The 17,993-nt window shown below is 37.0% G+C and overlaps 1 protein-coding gene across 4 annotated transcripts in view; it reads left to right on the forward strand.

Moving 5' to 3' along the window:
- LOC117431983 (protein polyglycylase TTLL10-like) overlaps positions 1-17,993 on the forward strand; it is a 90,476-nt gene that overhangs the window by 6,527 nt on the left and 65,956 nt on the right. Inside the window, exon 1 of one of the 4 annotated variants that reach the window (XM_059002307.1) lies at positions 4,796-5,073. The exons of the other annotated variants lie outside the window; for them this stretch is intronic. The gene's annotated coding sequence lies outside the window, so the exon portion shown is untranslated. Of the gene's footprint in view, positions 1-4,795; positions 5,074-17,993 lie in introns of those variants that run through there. 4 annotated transcript variants of the gene reach the window in all.

The raw sequence follows: 17,993 nt of genomic DNA on the forward strand, positions 1-17,993 counted from the left end.
AAGTTGCCCAATGAGCATGTAAAACCTCCCTAACAGTGGGTACCTGTAAGCAGACACCTTTATACTGTAACACCCAGATAAAAAAATCACTATAATGGCACAGAATGGTAAAATCCATGGCTAAGCTTGGTCATTGCATAGTAAAGCATGGAAAAGTGGAAACATGCTGTGCAAATTCAGGGATGGAAATAAAAACCCCATTGCATAGCAGTTTGATCCATTCCTGGTTTTATTGTTTGTTTAATCAGACACACCTGAGCGTGTTACCTAAGCACTGTGGCTAATCAAGCACATATTAAAACCTGGAACTGGTGAAACTGCTATGCAATAGGAGTCTTATTTCCATCCCTGAAATTTACTGGGGTCAGCTTGTATATGGGGATTGCAACTGGGGTTTCAAATCTGTGTCCCTTTTGTTTTTAGACACACAAATCCAATATCCTGTCAGGTAGCTGTATTAAGATGATGCTGATTCTCACCAATGATTATTTTATAGAACCAGAATATTTTAAGGATTTCTTTTTTTTCTCTTCTTGTATATGGACCCCCCATATCCAGAAAGTACAGTATTATTCACTTCAGTAGCTGAAGCTGTCTTCTTTCTTGCCATCTGTCAGGATGTCCCTGCAGGTGGCTTCTAATTTACAGGCGTGTTCTTCTTCTTAACTCCTAGTTTAATTGCAGTAATTATGTGGGGGCTGTTATAGTGAAGGATAAGGGTCGGGTCGGGAGGGGTGGGGGTCGTGCATACACTGTAATTAAAACCTTGCTAACTGGTGAATATAAACACAAACTAAACTGGTAGCTGCGTCTTCATTGTGCGTTCATTAGAATTTGAAATGTAAAAATGGCATCAGTGCAGAAAAAAGTATATACTGTATAGTGGAAAATAGTACACTGTCGCTCCAGTTTATGTTTGTATGACCTCTGTCAGTGTACATTTCACAGTCTAATATGATGCAAGTGTTGAAAAGATTGCTCTTGAACTATCCTGAGAATTACATAATGTACTGTGTAATATATTTTTCGTAAGCCCACAAAAAAAATTCTCTGTATGAATTTGGAGTGATCTACAGTAAACTAGCTGAATATATGGAAGAGCACTTTCCATTTTGTTTTGTTTTGTTTGAATGTCAGGAATTCAATGCATCATTCAAATATCTGTAGGAGTGTTATCTTGCATCTCATAAAAGAGGAAACCAGGTCATACTGTACGTGAAGTATGAGGTGCTACTGCGGTAATGTGAAATACCTCGAATTTCTTTTCTTTCTTTATTTATATCGCTGTTGGATGGTGTACCCTCAGAGATACAGCAGACATTATTAACCACAAATAGCCGTCTCTGCTAGAAAACCAGCTAGATAACTGACACACCAATAATTAAGCATCCGATGCAAAAGGGAAAGACATAAATGAGTGATTGTCATCTTTTCCTGTTCATTTTTTGTCTTTGCCTTTAGACTCAATGTCTGGAAGTTCATAAATCAGAACATTTGCATATTTTGAGGATCAATCCCACTGTCTAACAAACATTCCCTGCTTTCTGAATGGTGTGAGCTCACCTGAGCCCATGTAAATATATTTGAGTAAGTAAATGAGTGCTTGCTTTAGTAAAGTGCCGGTATTATGAATATGATAAACTCGTGTTAACTCCATGTGAACATCTTTCAGATTCAGACCCTAAAAAAGAGGGAACGTTGAGGGATAATGATTTCATTGTACATCAATAACTTACGTCAATTCATCATTTTCTGTTGGGAAACAGGCCAGTGTTTTTTGGGAAAAAAGGGGATATTTTTTACTACCTTCAGACACGTTTTCGCCATGTAGGGGCATGAATTACACTGCTTTTCTTTAGCATAGACACGACTTGGAATAGATCACATGTGGTTGCTGTGTCATGATTAACTCATACATGAAACACTTTCCCTTATGCAAGGTACATTTTATTGTTTTATTTGCAAGAATCAGAGTAAATGATACAATGCGATGTGTTAAATTATTACAGTATAGATCAATTCAGTGTTAATTCAGTACTCTCCATGTTGACCTTAACAGTAGGAGAGTGGTACCAGATGAGTGAGTGTGTTATTGTGTACTGTATATGTGGGGAAGAACCTCGTATTACTACAATATGTTTACCCTCACAAAACAAAAATGAGATATTATTCCCCTCTAATATTTTGGTAGGCATGTCGCGGTCTCTTTTTTATTTAAAAATGGATTGATGGTAATGTGCAGCAGCTAGGCAAACACACTCCTAAACTACCCTCTATTTGTTAACAGCAATGTATTGTATGCGCTCATAAAGTCGATTTTCTAATACAAATATGGTTTGTGTCCTCCATTAAAAGGGATTATTTAACCAGCTATGATGCTTTTAAAAGCAACAAACAAAAAACCTGAATAGTTAGGGAAGGTTTGAATGAAGTGTTTTTCTTGCCCATTTCCAGGCATTCTTTTTTGTTTCTCCCCACACTATAAAGAGGCTGACCATCTCCTTGTAATCACCACAGTGATGCTTCAGGATGAGCAGCTGTGCTGATAAAGGGAGGTCTATGGCAAGCCCAATGATCGTTTAGAGATATCTTATATACATTTATAGATATCTCTAAATGTATTTTAGATATCTTTTAAATGATTTAGATAGATCTCTAAATCATTTAGAGATATCTGAAAATGATTTCCACATCTCTTTAAATGGAGCTTTAAATGCAATATCTAAAATGCATTTTCAGATATCTTTGAATCATTTAAAGATATCTCTAAATGAACAGGATATATCCATTATTTAAAGATATCTATAAATCAATTTGAGACATCTCTTTTATTTTTAGATATCTGAAAATTAAATTACGATATCTTCAAAATGGTTTATTTACAGATATCTCAATTTCATTTAAAGATATCTGCAAATTATTTACAGATATCTAAGTATTTCAAGATATATTAAAATGCAATTTGAGATATCTTTAAATGATAGTTTGGCTTGCCGTAGAGGTATTACTAACCAAATGTGGCAAAAATGTATATGCTTTGAAAGGACTAACAGCTGCTGGAACCTATGTTTAGCCAATCCTGAGACATCTTTATATAAATATTATATAAAGTCTATTCAAAACTCCTGCATTAGATGAAAGAAACACTGCTATTAAAAGCATATTTAAGAAAAGGAATCGTATCGGGGTGCAAACAAAATATTATTTTCTCCTATTAATATTTATAAGAAAAACAACTCTTGCATGGCAAGTTTAAAACGAAGCCATGCCATGACACGAACTTTTGAATAGCTCTTTACAGAATAACGTTAAATAAATGACAGCACTTTTGTATTTCCCTTGCAGATACACATCAATAAATATCTAAACACATGAATATCTCTACAGAGCTGTGATTAGTGAGTGTGGTGCCCAGTCCATGTTTGCAGCTGATTTCCACTGTGTTTTTTATTTGATCTGGGGCCGATGATACCCTCGCTGCCACCTGTGTGTTTATTCCATAGACAAGGCAAAACCAGGCAAACAGCAACAGGGCCATGTCTTATCAAGTGTTTTTTTTTTTCCACTGCTAACCAGACTGAAGCCTTGGGAAATCTTTAATGCAATCTCAAGCTACAGTACTGTTTGTTATCGAAGTTTTCGGGCTTGCATCCAGTGCACATGGGGGGGGGGCACAGTAGTTTGCTTTTGTTCTTCCCACAGGGCAACTTTAAACATTTCCATGTTATGCAAATTGCAACTGAAACTGGGAAGAGAATCCCTTGCCAGTAGGGTATAAAACTACATCTGGCAAAGCATATTTGCACTTGTTTGAAGGGGGATTTGTTTTAAGAGTAAAATCTACCTTTGCAAACACACACAATTCATTTACATTTTTCTGTGGATGGAAGGGTAACAGGTGACAATCTTACATATAAATATACAGCAAATCTTCCATATAAATATCTAACAAATAGACTACACACTGTTATTTTAGCTAGAAACGATGTGTTTTTGTGTGTTATTGATTTGTTGATATTGATGGTAGCACTAATACTATAAAAAAAAATATTTATCAACATACATCCATATTATCAAACTATATTTATGGTCCCACACTGTTGATCAAAACTCAAACTACTAAATCATTTAACATGCACTAATTAGAGAACCACCAGTTCACAAATGAACTACTTAAGTGTAAAACAACTTAAAGAATACCTTTAATTCAATTGTATTTTGTGTTGCATTAAGTATTTTGGTATTTTTTTTATAAATAAAAACTTGATGATTGCTAGAAGTAGTAGTACATTATTTGAATACCCTTTATAAATAAAATGTTTCATATTTGAATAGATATCTGCTTCATCTATCACAAGGGTATGGGTGTTTATATTAATCCCAATACCATGCATCACACTACATTTAGGTTGTTTCAAAAGTGACACCAAGTTCTTAAAGTAAATTATCATAAATAAATAATGGTCATAAGAAAACATAACAATTTCAGTGTTGAAATTTCCAGCAGGAAGCTTGAGATAAACTGAGTTACCAGAACGGAATCATTCTTTCGCTAGGACGATTAGTGTACGCTTTTCTCTTTTGGCTGAACAATTAGAAATGATTGAATGTAGAATTCCTCTCCCCATCTATGTAAGAGGCCCAGTACTGTACCAGGCAAAGGTTTCCACCAGACGACTCTTGCATAACCAATAGAGATAACGGGAGTACATTCCTTCACGAGGGATCAGGGCTTCTCCCATCTTTCGAGTAGTATTAGGCTCTCATTTCATTTTACTTTTTTTAATAGGTGCTGTAGGAGACCCTGAAGCCTGATAGGTGAAATAGTTGACTGAAATATTATAGATTAGCGAGGGCTCGTGGAATGTGCATATTGTGCGGTAGGACTTTGTTGCAAAAGCTTTGTGTGAGTTTTAAGGTAGGCTTGTATTTTTTTGTTTTGTTTCTTGGAATTGAGGCAATGCGTTGGAAAACTCAGCCATGCTGTTCTTTGATGGATTGCTGTGATCGCTGGGGGGAAAGAGAGGCTGTCAAGTCCGCTTGACCTCTTATCTGTGGGAGGAAACCCAAGAGGTAGGACACTCTGGAGAATGAAACTAATAGAGAACTAAATGGCATCTTTAGAAAGAGAAATACAGGCCTAGTTTGAGTCAAGTGCAAAGGCAAAATGATCAGAGAGGAACACAATCATTGGTGTAATAATTGAACTGTTTGTTCCTGCATCTTGAGTTGATTCTTGGTAGTTTAATATTGTAAGAGTTGTTATATTCCTCTATGAAAATGTGCCTTGGCACTTGTATCAAAATAGAAAGAAGTAGCAGCACCACTATAGTTTAAATGAAGATTGCATCTACTATAGGCTTGAAGGAATTCTACACATTCTCATTCTCACAATGCTATGCTTTCTCTCACCTATAAATACATGTGCAGACCTGGTCATGAAAGGAGTTTACATTGCATGGGAGAGTACATATTCTTTTTTAGGAATGTCTGTCATTGGGCTCAACTTGAAATAGAATGGCTAAACAGAGTGAGTGGCACATCTTAGATTATTAAGCTTGAATGTTCTTCTTATAATTTTAAACTTTCAGTATACAGCTCTGTTTGGGTATTTCCGATCGTTTCCCTAAAACGTTAAGAAAAGTGTAAACCTCAACTGTTTGTCTATTGCATACTGTATTCTGTGACGAATGAGACAGAATGGTCTTTTTGGTTGGCTACAGTATTGTAGACAACATCTAAAGGTGTTTATTTCCAATTTTTCGTCTCTAAAATCAAAGGTTTTGGTCGTCAAAATGTAGGCCCAAGTAACACAAGAAACTTGGTGACAAAATAAATAATGATCAAAGTATACCATAGTTGTAAATCAACAAACCTTTTCACTACTGCTTTTAAAAGAAGCTTGATGGTAGTAATACTAAACCATTCAACTGTTTAGTGCCAGTATCTTATGCAGTATTGCAGTACAGTATTTTGATTTGATATGATCTGTCTCTATAGGAATTTAACTAGCTCCACTGTAGCAAGTAAATATATAACCTCTTTGCATCATATATCATAAGTTTGAATTATATTTAACCGTAGAGCCTAATCACATGTGTGATGTTCAGTAATGCAAGTATATACATCTCTGCAGAGGGCACACCCTACTAACAATTTAGAAGCCAGCATTTAACAACAGCACAGTAACTGTGTAGTGTATTAAACCCGGGGTTGTACAATAATTTTAAAGCAGCTATTTATTTATTGTTCCATCAGTTTAATATTAAGCCAATGGGGTAAGCTTGTTTTATCTGATGAGAGCACTGGTGGCAGACAGTGATTGGGTGGGGCCAGGCTGTATCAATAACACATATACAAATAAAGTGTTTAATGAACATGCAGTGCACCTGTTCAAAACGTAATGGCTGTACGGTTTATTTCCAAAGCAGTAAAACACACAATTGCACCAGGCTTTCCTGTTCAAGTTTCTAAACCCATAACAGCCATAGTAGATAACCTATACTTTTATCTGCTCTATACAGAGTCATGGAGCTGAAAATACTGTGATAGCTTGACCAGCTATTCATGTAAATGTTACTTTAACTGGCATTGTGTGGCAGACTTATAGACAGTAGTCGGATGATTTTATAATATATATATTTTTATTTATATAGTATTTGTAAGCATCAAAGAAGATTGTTGTTATGCCACTATTTATTAGCTTTAACTTTACTGGTCTGTGATCACGATACGAGGGGTGCGGTGTACAAAGTGATTGTCCAGACAGTAGTTATCTCCCAATATAACATCCATGTTTATTTTAAATGCAAAACAAAAGAACCACCCCTCTACCAATGATGGTATCGGTGGGGGCAACACGGCATCACAATCCTAATCCATCCGAAATTGTGCTCTTCAAAATCTGTGGAATTCATAAATACCATTCATAAATATTAGCTCCGGTCATGTGTTACACGTTCACCGCAAGGGGCTGTACTTACGTAGCTGCGTCCACTTTGTACTACCCAACTCCTCCCTGCAATCAGCCCGGCGCCAGGGTTTCTCCAATCGCTGGCTGCCCGTAGCTGATCGCAAGGGCGTCGTTCTGCCAAGATGGCCGACCTCCGGTTTCTGCCTACCGTCGAGTTGACCTCTCTAGGGGGAAGCATACCACCAACCTTACACAGCGCCCTTTCTGGTCAGGAGGGAGATTTACAGCTTGTATTCTTTCTCTCTCTATCACATGGCCCCATACATTATCTAGTATTCTTTTTTCTGACATGTTTTTGCTAACAGATGCTAACGTACACAGTGTAGTGTATTTAGCACATCCTAGCAGGATCCTAAACAAGAAGTTCCTGAAAAAAATGGGAAGGCTTTGGATTTCATTACTGTTGGGCCAATAAAAATAAAATAAAAACTTGTTATTTTTTTATATTGTTTTTATGAATAAAATAAAGTTTAATAACACTGTGTAACATTTTTTTTTTTTTTTGGTTCCTGGGTAGTAAGTGTTATTTCCTAATTGCTTATGCCTCAAAAGTATAGAAAATGGCTATTATTCCCTACAAACTTTGCTTTTGTGACCAGGACAGTGATATTTTGAAATTTACCTATTTTCCAGAACATTCCAGATAGATTCAGTGCTGACTAAACTTGGAGTAACTTCTAGAACTTTCTAGAACTTTCCAGTAATATAAATAGTAGTATAAATACAGGGGCCTTAAGCCCACCAGTTCAGTTTAGTTCCAGCTGCCTAAGTGGATACATATCTGCATTTTTCTGAGATGGCATCAAGGTCATAGGAGACTTAAAAATGGTGGCATTCCTGATGGGTCTCCAAGGCAGTTTTACCAAGTTTCCCTGCTATCTTTGCCTTTGGGACAGCAGGGACACCAAGGCGCACTACCACAGGCAGGACTGGCCACAGCGGACCAAGTTCTCTGTGGGGAGGAACAACGTCAAGTGAGAGCCACTGGTGGACCCCCGGAAGGTGCTGATGCCACCACTGCACATCAAATTGGGCCTTATGAAACAATTTGTCAGAGCTCTAGATAAGGAGTCGGCAGCCTTCAAGTACCTTCAAGACTTCTTCCCTAAGCGGTCTGAGGCAAAGGTCAAAGCCGGTGTCTTCGTCGGACCACAGATAAAGAAGATCCTGGAGTGCAATGAATTCCCCAAGAAGCTCACTAGTAAGGAGAAAGCGGCTTGGAACAGCTTTGTCGCAGTGGTTCGGGGCTTCCTGGGCAATCACAAGGCCGAAAACTATGTGGAGCTGGTTGAGAATCTGGTGAAGAACTACGGCACAATGGGCTGTAGGATGTCCCTCAAAGTCCATATCCTTGATGCTCATCTTGATAAATTCAAGGAGAACATGGGAGCGTACTCGGAGGATCAAGGCGAGCGCTTCCACCAGGATATACTGGACTTTGAACGCCGCTACCAAGGACAGTATAACGAGAACATGATGGGAGATTACATTTGGGGGCTGATTCGTGAAAGTGATTTACAGTATAATCGTAAATCTTGAAAAACTACTCACTTCTAAATCTTTTGTAGTCATTTTTGTATTACTTTAGTATAAATACATGTTAATTTGGATTCATATGTTGTTTTTTTCTGACTTTATGTGAACGAAAAGACACAAATTCGCCCGTTTTCTCATTGGAAATAGGTAAATTTCAAAATATCACTGTCCTGGTCACAAAAGCAGTTTGTGGGGAATAATAGCCATTTTCTATACTTTTGAGGCATAAGCAATTAGGAAATAACACTTACTACCCAGGAACAAAAATTGTGTTACATAGTGTAATCAGGCATATGTTCTAGTCTGTTGTTTAAAATGTGCACAACAGCCTAACACTTAAAAAGAATATTAATATTATCTCACATTATTTTTTTGTGATACAGAGCCAATGCTGTTAATTTATGTAGGGACAACCATTTTCGTCCTCAAATGTTGTTATTTACATTTGACTTCGCTGTTGTTTTCTGTCTCACTATATAAAATGTGAGAAGGTACACTCTGCATACAAAACAGTAGCAGCTAGGATGACAACAAACCTTACAGCATCTGTGAGGAGATGCTCATGCGAGCCAAATCCGTAAGGATGTCTTTAAAAGCTGAATATTAAAGTGATATTTTGAAGAATGTTACACACTTTGCCCTATTTTAAATGAAGCAAAAAGATAGAAATAAAACAATGCATAAAACTACCAATACCTCAGAACTCAAACTCAAAACATCAATACCTACTGTGAAAAGTATTGAGACTACATTTTCTTGGGCAATTTGGAACCCCCAAAGGTCAACTCATCATTGAAACCCATGGCCCAGCAAGGGTCAATGCAGCTATCCCTATAGGCCCCCTGCTATAATCATCAACCCTCAGTCTGTTCTGTCCTGATTGTGACACACCCTGTCATTCTGTTTTGGGGTTCTCTCAAATAGGGAGGGGAATCTATGTGGTTTTACGATCAGGGGTCTAGGTTGAGACCACTTAACTCAAATCCCTTATGACCTTAGCAAGACATGAGGCATGGGGGAGGCTAATGACAATTTTATTTCAGCAAGTGTAAACGTGCCTAAGAAATATGTAGAATTGCTCAACAAGTTTCTGTATAGAGTAGCACACGATGGACGAGAATGTCTTGTAATTCATGACTCATCATGATGACTTATCTTAGGTAATGGTTCTGTAGAATCATTATAATTTAGCATAACCTATCTTAAACATAGTAAACGTATCTCGGTTTCGCAATTCAAAAATCATGTTTTACAGGTTGGGACAGCATCCTTTTTCATTCAATAGAAGTTCAAACTTAATGAGGTATTTATTGATTTGACTTAATTAAGTTAAGCTTCTGTAGTGCATCATTGTGGACAGAAACATCAACTACGTTAAAGAATTAGAATCAGAAATTCTTTAAATTTGGTATTGTATTTTATTAATCCCAGATGAACTACGGATCTTCTATAGAAACAAATCTTTGGTAGTTCAGTGTTTCAAACAGTTCTTTACAAAAACTTCGAGGAAGTAGCTTCATATTATTTTATGTTATGTCAGTTCTAGTTGCCTGCCATAGACATTTGTAATGAAGGCTAGATCAGCCAAAGTGTCCATATCGTGCTTAGCTGTGTATGTGAAACTTCATTCAAAGTGGCATATCACTAGAAGGCACTGCCTTCGTTACACATTTCTATGGCAGGCAACCAGAAATGAAAAGCAGCTTCTAAACCTTAACACACTTACCGAAAAAACACCATATCTGAGGAATTAAACATCATAAAAGATAAAGGAAAGGAAAACAATGATTAATTGTTTACTCTTAAAAATCTTAGGCCAGCAAGTGGGGATATGCTGTATGTGTACATCGCTAGAGTTTAACATGAAGCTGGGGTCTGTAAGCTGTATATCAGTATTAGTGGTTTATCACTGCAGGTCTTGGAAACAGATTATTCATTGAACCCTGGGATGGCTGGGACCTGTTTGAATCTCGGCTGTGCTGAGTTGAAAGGTAGCAGGTACTGTCATTATCCAGACTGAACCTACCCATTTCTAATTACAGGGAGATCCAGTTTCCTTTTTAGAATACGCTTTATTTCCTGTTCACAGGAGATGGGGTGTCATTTGAATGTCTTCAGTTTAATCTTTCTTGTCTGTATTTTCCTATCAAAAGGTTTAAACTCACCTTATTAATCGAAGAGTTGTTTTATTATTACATAGCGTTGATCTACAGATACGGAAATGGACTAGGGGTGTTAGATTATGTTTTAATTTCATGAATGTTTAAACATTAAGTGTATATACATTTATTGCTCGGGCAATATTTGCACTAAAACTGTTTTGTTTTATTACTATTATGGTTTCATAGCATAGCTGTAATAACATAGTACTTGGTGCAAAAGCAACCTAATGTGTTTTTTCTAATAGATCGAAAAAGGCTTCCTCTTTGAAAAAAAAGAGACATTTACAGCAGTTAGATAACTACAGTTTAAGACATTATAATTACAGCTGTGGTTTGCTGACTGGTTGTGGCCAATAATTAAATGGTTAACTCTCCAGCTCTCCTTGTGTACTTTTGTGCAAGAACATTTTCCGTCAAACAGATTCTGGGTTCTGATGGCGACGTTAAACAAGTTTTTCTGGATAACCAAGTATTTATGATGCATGGAATGAATACCCCACACAGTCATTGAGCTCGTATTGCAGGCTTTCCCTATTCAAATTCTATGTTACTGGCAAAACTTGCTAAAAACGTTGTCCATTTCAGTACTGTACAGGTCACCATCAGGTTTTAGATTGAGATTATTTTTCCTGTTTCATTATGAGGAAATAAAAGTGAATCTTACCTAGTACTTCCAGGCTTCCCAGGTATTGTCAGTCCACTATAGACTTGTATTACGCATGCGTACCAATAAGGAAAGCCGGGTTAATAGGACAATATTTGTCATATAATTGTTAACTAATTATACAATGTTATGCCCTATAATGTATTAATCATGTGTTTAGAATTTTTAAACTGTCAATAGTTTATTGATAAACTGTTCAGCTCTAATTTATTGGAACAAGTGGATAGTTCCACAGTTACTGTTTCAAATAGTTTCGATAGATCTTTCCCACCAGCTCACCCGAGCTTGACTAGATTTGGTGTTCGTTAAAATCCTAATCTCCGCATCGCACCTATTCCTCCCGAGGTTTTCATTAACATCTTCTTTTCTAGGGACTGTAAGGGACTTTCTAATGTGTTTGTATAATTGAAGAAATTAGGTGTGACGTCTGACCCCACCCTAACGTTTCAAATATTGCAACCAAACAATATGACTTGAAGATAGGTATGAAAGCAGGCAATGTATTAACACAGGTAAATAAGTATTTGAAACTGGCCCAAATCAAAGTGACAAAGCACATGTTTTTGGCACTGAGTTGATCACCAGTTAACTGCCCTGAACTCAAGCTTGATAACAAAGGGCTAAGTGGGAAGAATACTAATATGTACTGTGTGCTGACTCAGTGGAAGGGGAATTAAATATCTAAATGTATCTAAATACATTTAGAAACCTGGTTGAAACTGTTCACATTATGTTCACATGATCTGAGTGTACTGCTATGGCCCAAACTAATTTTGCTTCATAAAGTTGAATGAACTTTATGAAGCTGTCGTATGCAGACAGGCTAAAATAATCTATTCAGTCTTGAACAAAGACTACGCGCCGATCTGATTCAAACATTCAAAATCCTAAAAAGTTTAGACAATGTCGACCCAGGGAACTTTTTTGACCTGAAAAAAGAAACAAGGACCAGGGGTCACAAATGGAGATTAGATAAAGGGGCATTCAGAACAGAAAATAGGAGGCACTTTTGTACACAGAGAATTGTGAGGGTCTGGAACCAACTCCCCAGTAATGTTGTTGAAGCTGACACCCTGGGATCCTTCAAGAAGCTGCTTGATGAGATTCTGGGATCAATAAGCTACTAACAACCAAACGAGCAAGATGGGCTGAATGGCCTCCTCTCGTTTGTAAACTTTCTTATGTTCTTATGTTCTTATGTTCTTATGAAACCTGCTGAATAATATTACGTTAACATATTGAATTACATACTGCTTTTCAGTTTCTCATATAATGAAAAACTTGAAAAAATATAAATATTTGACATTTCAAAAATCTAACTTGAAATACTGTACTACAATTATAGCTTCCGGTAGAGTTTTGCAATTAAAGATTGTAGTTTATTCTGTTCATATATATAATATATATATTTTTTTTTTATTTTAATTTTTTTTAATTATATCTCAATCCTAAAATTCTAGGCAATGCAGAACATTTGGCCACAGCTGTAGAACCTCCTTGAATAGACATGCGGTTCATTGTGCTGACAGGTCTCCCAGGGGATCTGAGCACACTCTTCTTTCTGTCTGGGCATTAGACAAATCCATAAAGGGAGACAGGTGGTGACTGCATGCCCTAACATGTACCAGGTTTTACTTTATATGTGGTGCCATAAACACTATTTAAAAAAGCTGCATACATACAGTAATGGCATGAAATAATAACCTTACTCTGAATAAAAAGAAAATGTTCCAATGCCATTTCATGAAACCTTTCAGTTAAAGAAGGGGTTATCAAAGCGATATCAAAGAAACCAAGATGTGCGAGTGTCTATAATGTCTCGAGAGGTGTAGTGCTTGTAATCGTCCTACTCGATGAACCACTTGAGATTGATTCTTGCTGGATTGGAAAATTCACTATAGAGATCATGCTGGGAAGTGCAGTGATGCGCTGCTGAAATCCCCACATGTAATCAATAATAGGGTATGCAGTTTATGCTGCCATTCTGGTTCAATTAGGAAGGGGATACAGGCTACCAGAAATGTTCTTGGATTTAAAGTAGCGGAATTACTGTAAAGAGTCAATGCAAATCCAGATCCATTTGGAATAAATTTTTGCTTCTTATATAAGTGATTACTTGGAGAATAAAAACACAAAATCAATGTACATTTAGGTCACCGAATGACTTCAATACCCAGCTTGTGGAAGTGAGATCAGTCGCATCATAATGACTCTTTCTGAACTTCGTGTCTCTCTTCTACCAATCCAACACCTTCTTCTCATTGTTGTGTTGTTTAGGCCATGATCTCACTGCCTAAAATCATACATAATAGCTTAGCTTTAGCTGCCCCTATACATACAGTAAGTATAGGCTAATGAAAACGTCTGTGTCTAAGCAAACATGACATCAAATGGTTTGTTTAAGCTTCTGTCTGTGGGCCTTTGTTGTCAGTGACTTTCAGACAGTTGTTCCCCCTGTATCCTATGGTTTGTCACTTCCTATGATTTTCAGCCCTCACAAAGGTTTTTTTAATTTACTTTTTTTATGGTTCACTCCATTCTAAATTGACTCGGGGATGAAGGTTATAAAATGGTCAAAATGCTGGTATTAATGCTGCAGTGCCTTCCGTTTTAACAGTGCCTGAAAATGTACAATGTCTGTTTAAATTGAGGACACTCCTGAACTGTGGATGGGTTAAAGTGGATAAAGACACAGAGTTGTAAGCTGTCTTTCTTTACAGAAGATAGCAGCTTTTTAAAATCTGATGTTTAAGCCAGAACAGAATTCAAGAATGATGTAGACAGTTATTGAAGTTGAAGAGCAACATTGGAACATGCTGTCTGTGTGGTATTGTTTTATGCATTATGTGCATTTCCACACATAAGTGCATGGAACGTCGGAATGGTGTACATTTTAAAGAAGTTTCTTTTAGAAGGAAGTGAACTGTGGGCATGTGTGCTGTAAAAGATAAGAGAGGGTGCTCTCTCATTCGGTGTTGGCCAGAGAAATCATCTCATTCCTTATAAGTCAGATCACTTCGAGGAAATGACTTTTTTTTTTTTAAGTGTTTTTTTTTTTAATGTAAAGCTGCAAAATGAAGCCAATGCCAGTGTGATCCACCCAACAGGAACAAGTGATATCACAGTTGATAACTGAGGTTCATTTAAGGGGCAAACGCTATGGTAACGATTTCTTAAGATTTATGTCAGACTGAACAGCCATGCTTTCCCGGATATAAAGTTAGATTCCTGTTCAGATTATCTCAGGAAAAAGTATGTGGAGCTGGGATGCTTATAGATAAAAAGCATCATTACTGCATTAAAAGCCTTCACCTGTAGGACACTTGTTGGATTGCAACTCAATTCTCTAATGATAAAATGTGGATGTGATTGCTGTTTGGGTGCTTACAGTATCCCAGTTGACCACATTACAAAATGCAATGTCACGGTTGGCAATAATAATGGCTTCTCTGTCAGACTTTAAAGACTCATTTTTTCAGTGGTTGATCCATAACTTCAAAATGCTCAATGGGAATTCAAAGGTAAAACTTATAAGAAACTCACTCAAAAGTTGACAAACCTTTTGGCTAGTGTTCTTCAATGGGACTGCCCCAAGTATGGCAAATGCATAGCAAAGTGTAGTCAAGGCCAGACACGTGTGGTGAATCACAGATATCTAGCATGTATTGTAAAAAGACGTGTAACCCTGAAAACTGTAATATTACTTTGTAAATGTACTAAATGTTTTGAAAGGGCTGGGGTGTTTGTGAATAACAAAGGGTAGCAATAATAATTGTCATTTCAAATTTAAGAAATCAATCATATTCAACTTTAAATCAGTTTTTTTTTTTTCCCATTTTTACCAAGGTGGAGCATTGCAGTGTAATTGTTTCTGTTGAATAGCATGCTCAAATCAGTTAACCCTGAGGCTGTTTGTTATACTGTAAATAATACCTTCACAGAGAGGTTTGGCTTGGCAACAAGGGGATCACATATACACATAACAAGCCGGATTCGTTAGAATTCAACCTAAACATTTAAACTGCAATCAGCAGGTGAATGCCAATTTCAAATTAATAGAAGTTAATATTTTCAGCAAGTTATTCACTGGACAATGAGCCAGATTTACTAAGGAAAGAATTAGCACCTAAAGTTAATGTTTAATAGTTACCAAAAAAAGTGCAGCAAACCTAGCACTGGCTTACTGTAGCCAATGTGACTGGACGTTTAGTACTAGGATATTGTATAGTTTGTATTAGTATATTAATTAGGTTAATTTAAAGTACTAGTACCCTGTTATACTAGTACCCTGTATGGGTGCTTAAAAAATGACTTTTGTTTTAAAGAGTCATTGTTTCTACTGTATGTGGCCCACTTTATCTCAGCATAGCAACAGCTTAACAAACATAAACACCTTGCCCTCTCTAATGATGACTGTTTGTAGAGCTAGCTGTCAGCACCTCCCGCTGTGGGTACAGCGTCCCAAGACGCTGAACAATACAGAGGACCCTTTCATTAAAAAGTAATGCTGGTGTATTACACTAAAGAAACCCAAGCAGAACCATTGGTAAAGCACAGCATTTACAGCAATGGCAACACAATGGATTTGCACACACAGTTGTCCTGACAATAGCAAAGCACTGTGCTGTAATACGCTCTGGTTATCTGATACAGTACCATGACCTCAGGATTAAAAATTAGGACAATGAATTGGTTTGTGAACTATTGTATACTGAAAGTCATTAATCAAAGAAATGTAAAACACAAGAGTACAGTGCTATAGATTTTTTTTTTCTTTTTAAGAGGGGAGGGCATTTTTTCAATATTAGTCCTAAAAAAAAAAAAACTATAAAACAATACTTTTCAATTGCACCCCATTGTGATTGCTGCAGGCCCAGCGTTAGCGGTAGACGAAGTAGGCGAACACCTATGGCTGCAAAATGAAAGACAACTCTTCAGGCTGTTTTAGTCGTTTAAGAGAATCAACTAGCACCACCAGCTTGCTTTGTTCTCTGTTGTCTGTTTTTAATATGTTAGCTGTAAAATAAAGGTGTTTCGAAACATACGTGTGTGTATTTTTGTGCAGCGTTTCAGTTTTTTTAATATATGCTGTGTGCACATAATGACTTCTTAAAACCCCTCCTTTGAGTTAACAGAAACTAGATTCAACTAGATTTGTTGGCTGTTCAGCAGTTACAGTATATTCTAATAACTTAGATCAGCTCATTATTATCATTACGAACCATGACCGATGGAAGATGACGGCTATCAGGGGCTGAAAAGAAAAGCCAAAAAGAAGCTCTTATATCACGCCAAAAAGGATCTCTTAATATGTTAAGTATGACACATGGGATACATGTCAGTCTAATGTGGTAGACAGCATCATTGACAGACAAAATGAAGAGAAGATTGACAAGCATGAACATGACTCTACCCAGTGTGACAACAAGATGATCAAAAATATAAAAGCGATTCCCCCCCCCCAAAAAGTAGCATGTTATAGAAATTCTAACTAAAGTAATGTATCAGGAGCATTTGCGAGATTTTTTCATGCTATTAATGTTAGTTCATGGTAATTGTGACAGCTTGCCAGGTGCGATGGAGAGAGTGTGTGTGTGTGTGTGTGTGTGTGTGTGTGTGTGTGGGTGGGGTGGGGGGGATGGGGCAGCATTTTTATATTTTGCCTAGGGCTGTGAAATGTGTAAGGCCGGCTCTGGATTACTGTGCATCTAATACAACAAAGGTCATTCTTTTATATATTAGGTAAATAAAGAAATTGCTTTCATGAATAATAATATAAAGGGTCCCATGGAGATAATACAGCGATTCCATTAACAGAGATAATGACCGTCAGGTCAACTTTCTTCTTAATTTCCTAAACAAACTCTGAAGTCATGCTGTTGTTGCTGAACACACAACTCCATGCAAAACCAGCCCAGGTGTGCTCGATTGTCAACTGAAGGTCATGGGGGAAGGACGTGTGTGTCTGTACATGTGTGCGTGTTAGTTTGTACAATGGGTAGGGATTAAGAATACTGCACCACAGGTGAGTAACTAGGAAGTTTAATGCAAGTATTTTATCATTTAAGTTTGAATCCACTGTGTCTGACTGAAAGCACACGGGTCAGACACATTTGTAGGCTACAGTAAGTAGTGTTCTCGTATTTTATTCTCATATTTGTAATACAAACACAGGCAGAAGAATGGAGTGTTCATGAGCATGCCAAATGAAAATCAAAAGCTGGCTGCCGTCGCATCATTTTTTTTTATTATGGTGATAACAAAAATGTCAAAGTCACAGGTACTGGTACTTACAGGCATGGATGAACAATAGACTACGACAAACTCATTCTAATACTTCAGCACCCTTTTGCAATTTCTGAGCATACAGCACCAGCAACCAATCTACTGTACATGTTTCCTGATGCCTCATCTTTTGGGTTACAATGCTCTGTGTTTAAGGCATTACATAGCGGAACCTGTCATAAATACACATGAGAAACTTAAAAAAAAATAATAATTTACCAAACAGATTATATAAGCAATTACTAACCCAGTACAGCAACCATGATGCTATTCTTAATCATAGTTTTCATATGTTTTATGCCTGAACTACAGTATGCCATGCTTCAGCACAGTGCTAGGTGAATTTGCTTATACTTTTCAAAGACGCCAGTTC

This window comes from Acipenser ruthenus, chromosome 27 (assembly GCF_902713425.1).
Source record: "Acipenser ruthenus chromosome 27, fAciRut3.2 maternal haplotype, whole genome shotgun sequence".
Lineage (NCBI taxonomy): Eukaryota > Metazoa > Chordata > Actinopteri > Acipenseriformes > Acipenseridae > Acipenser > Acipenser ruthenus.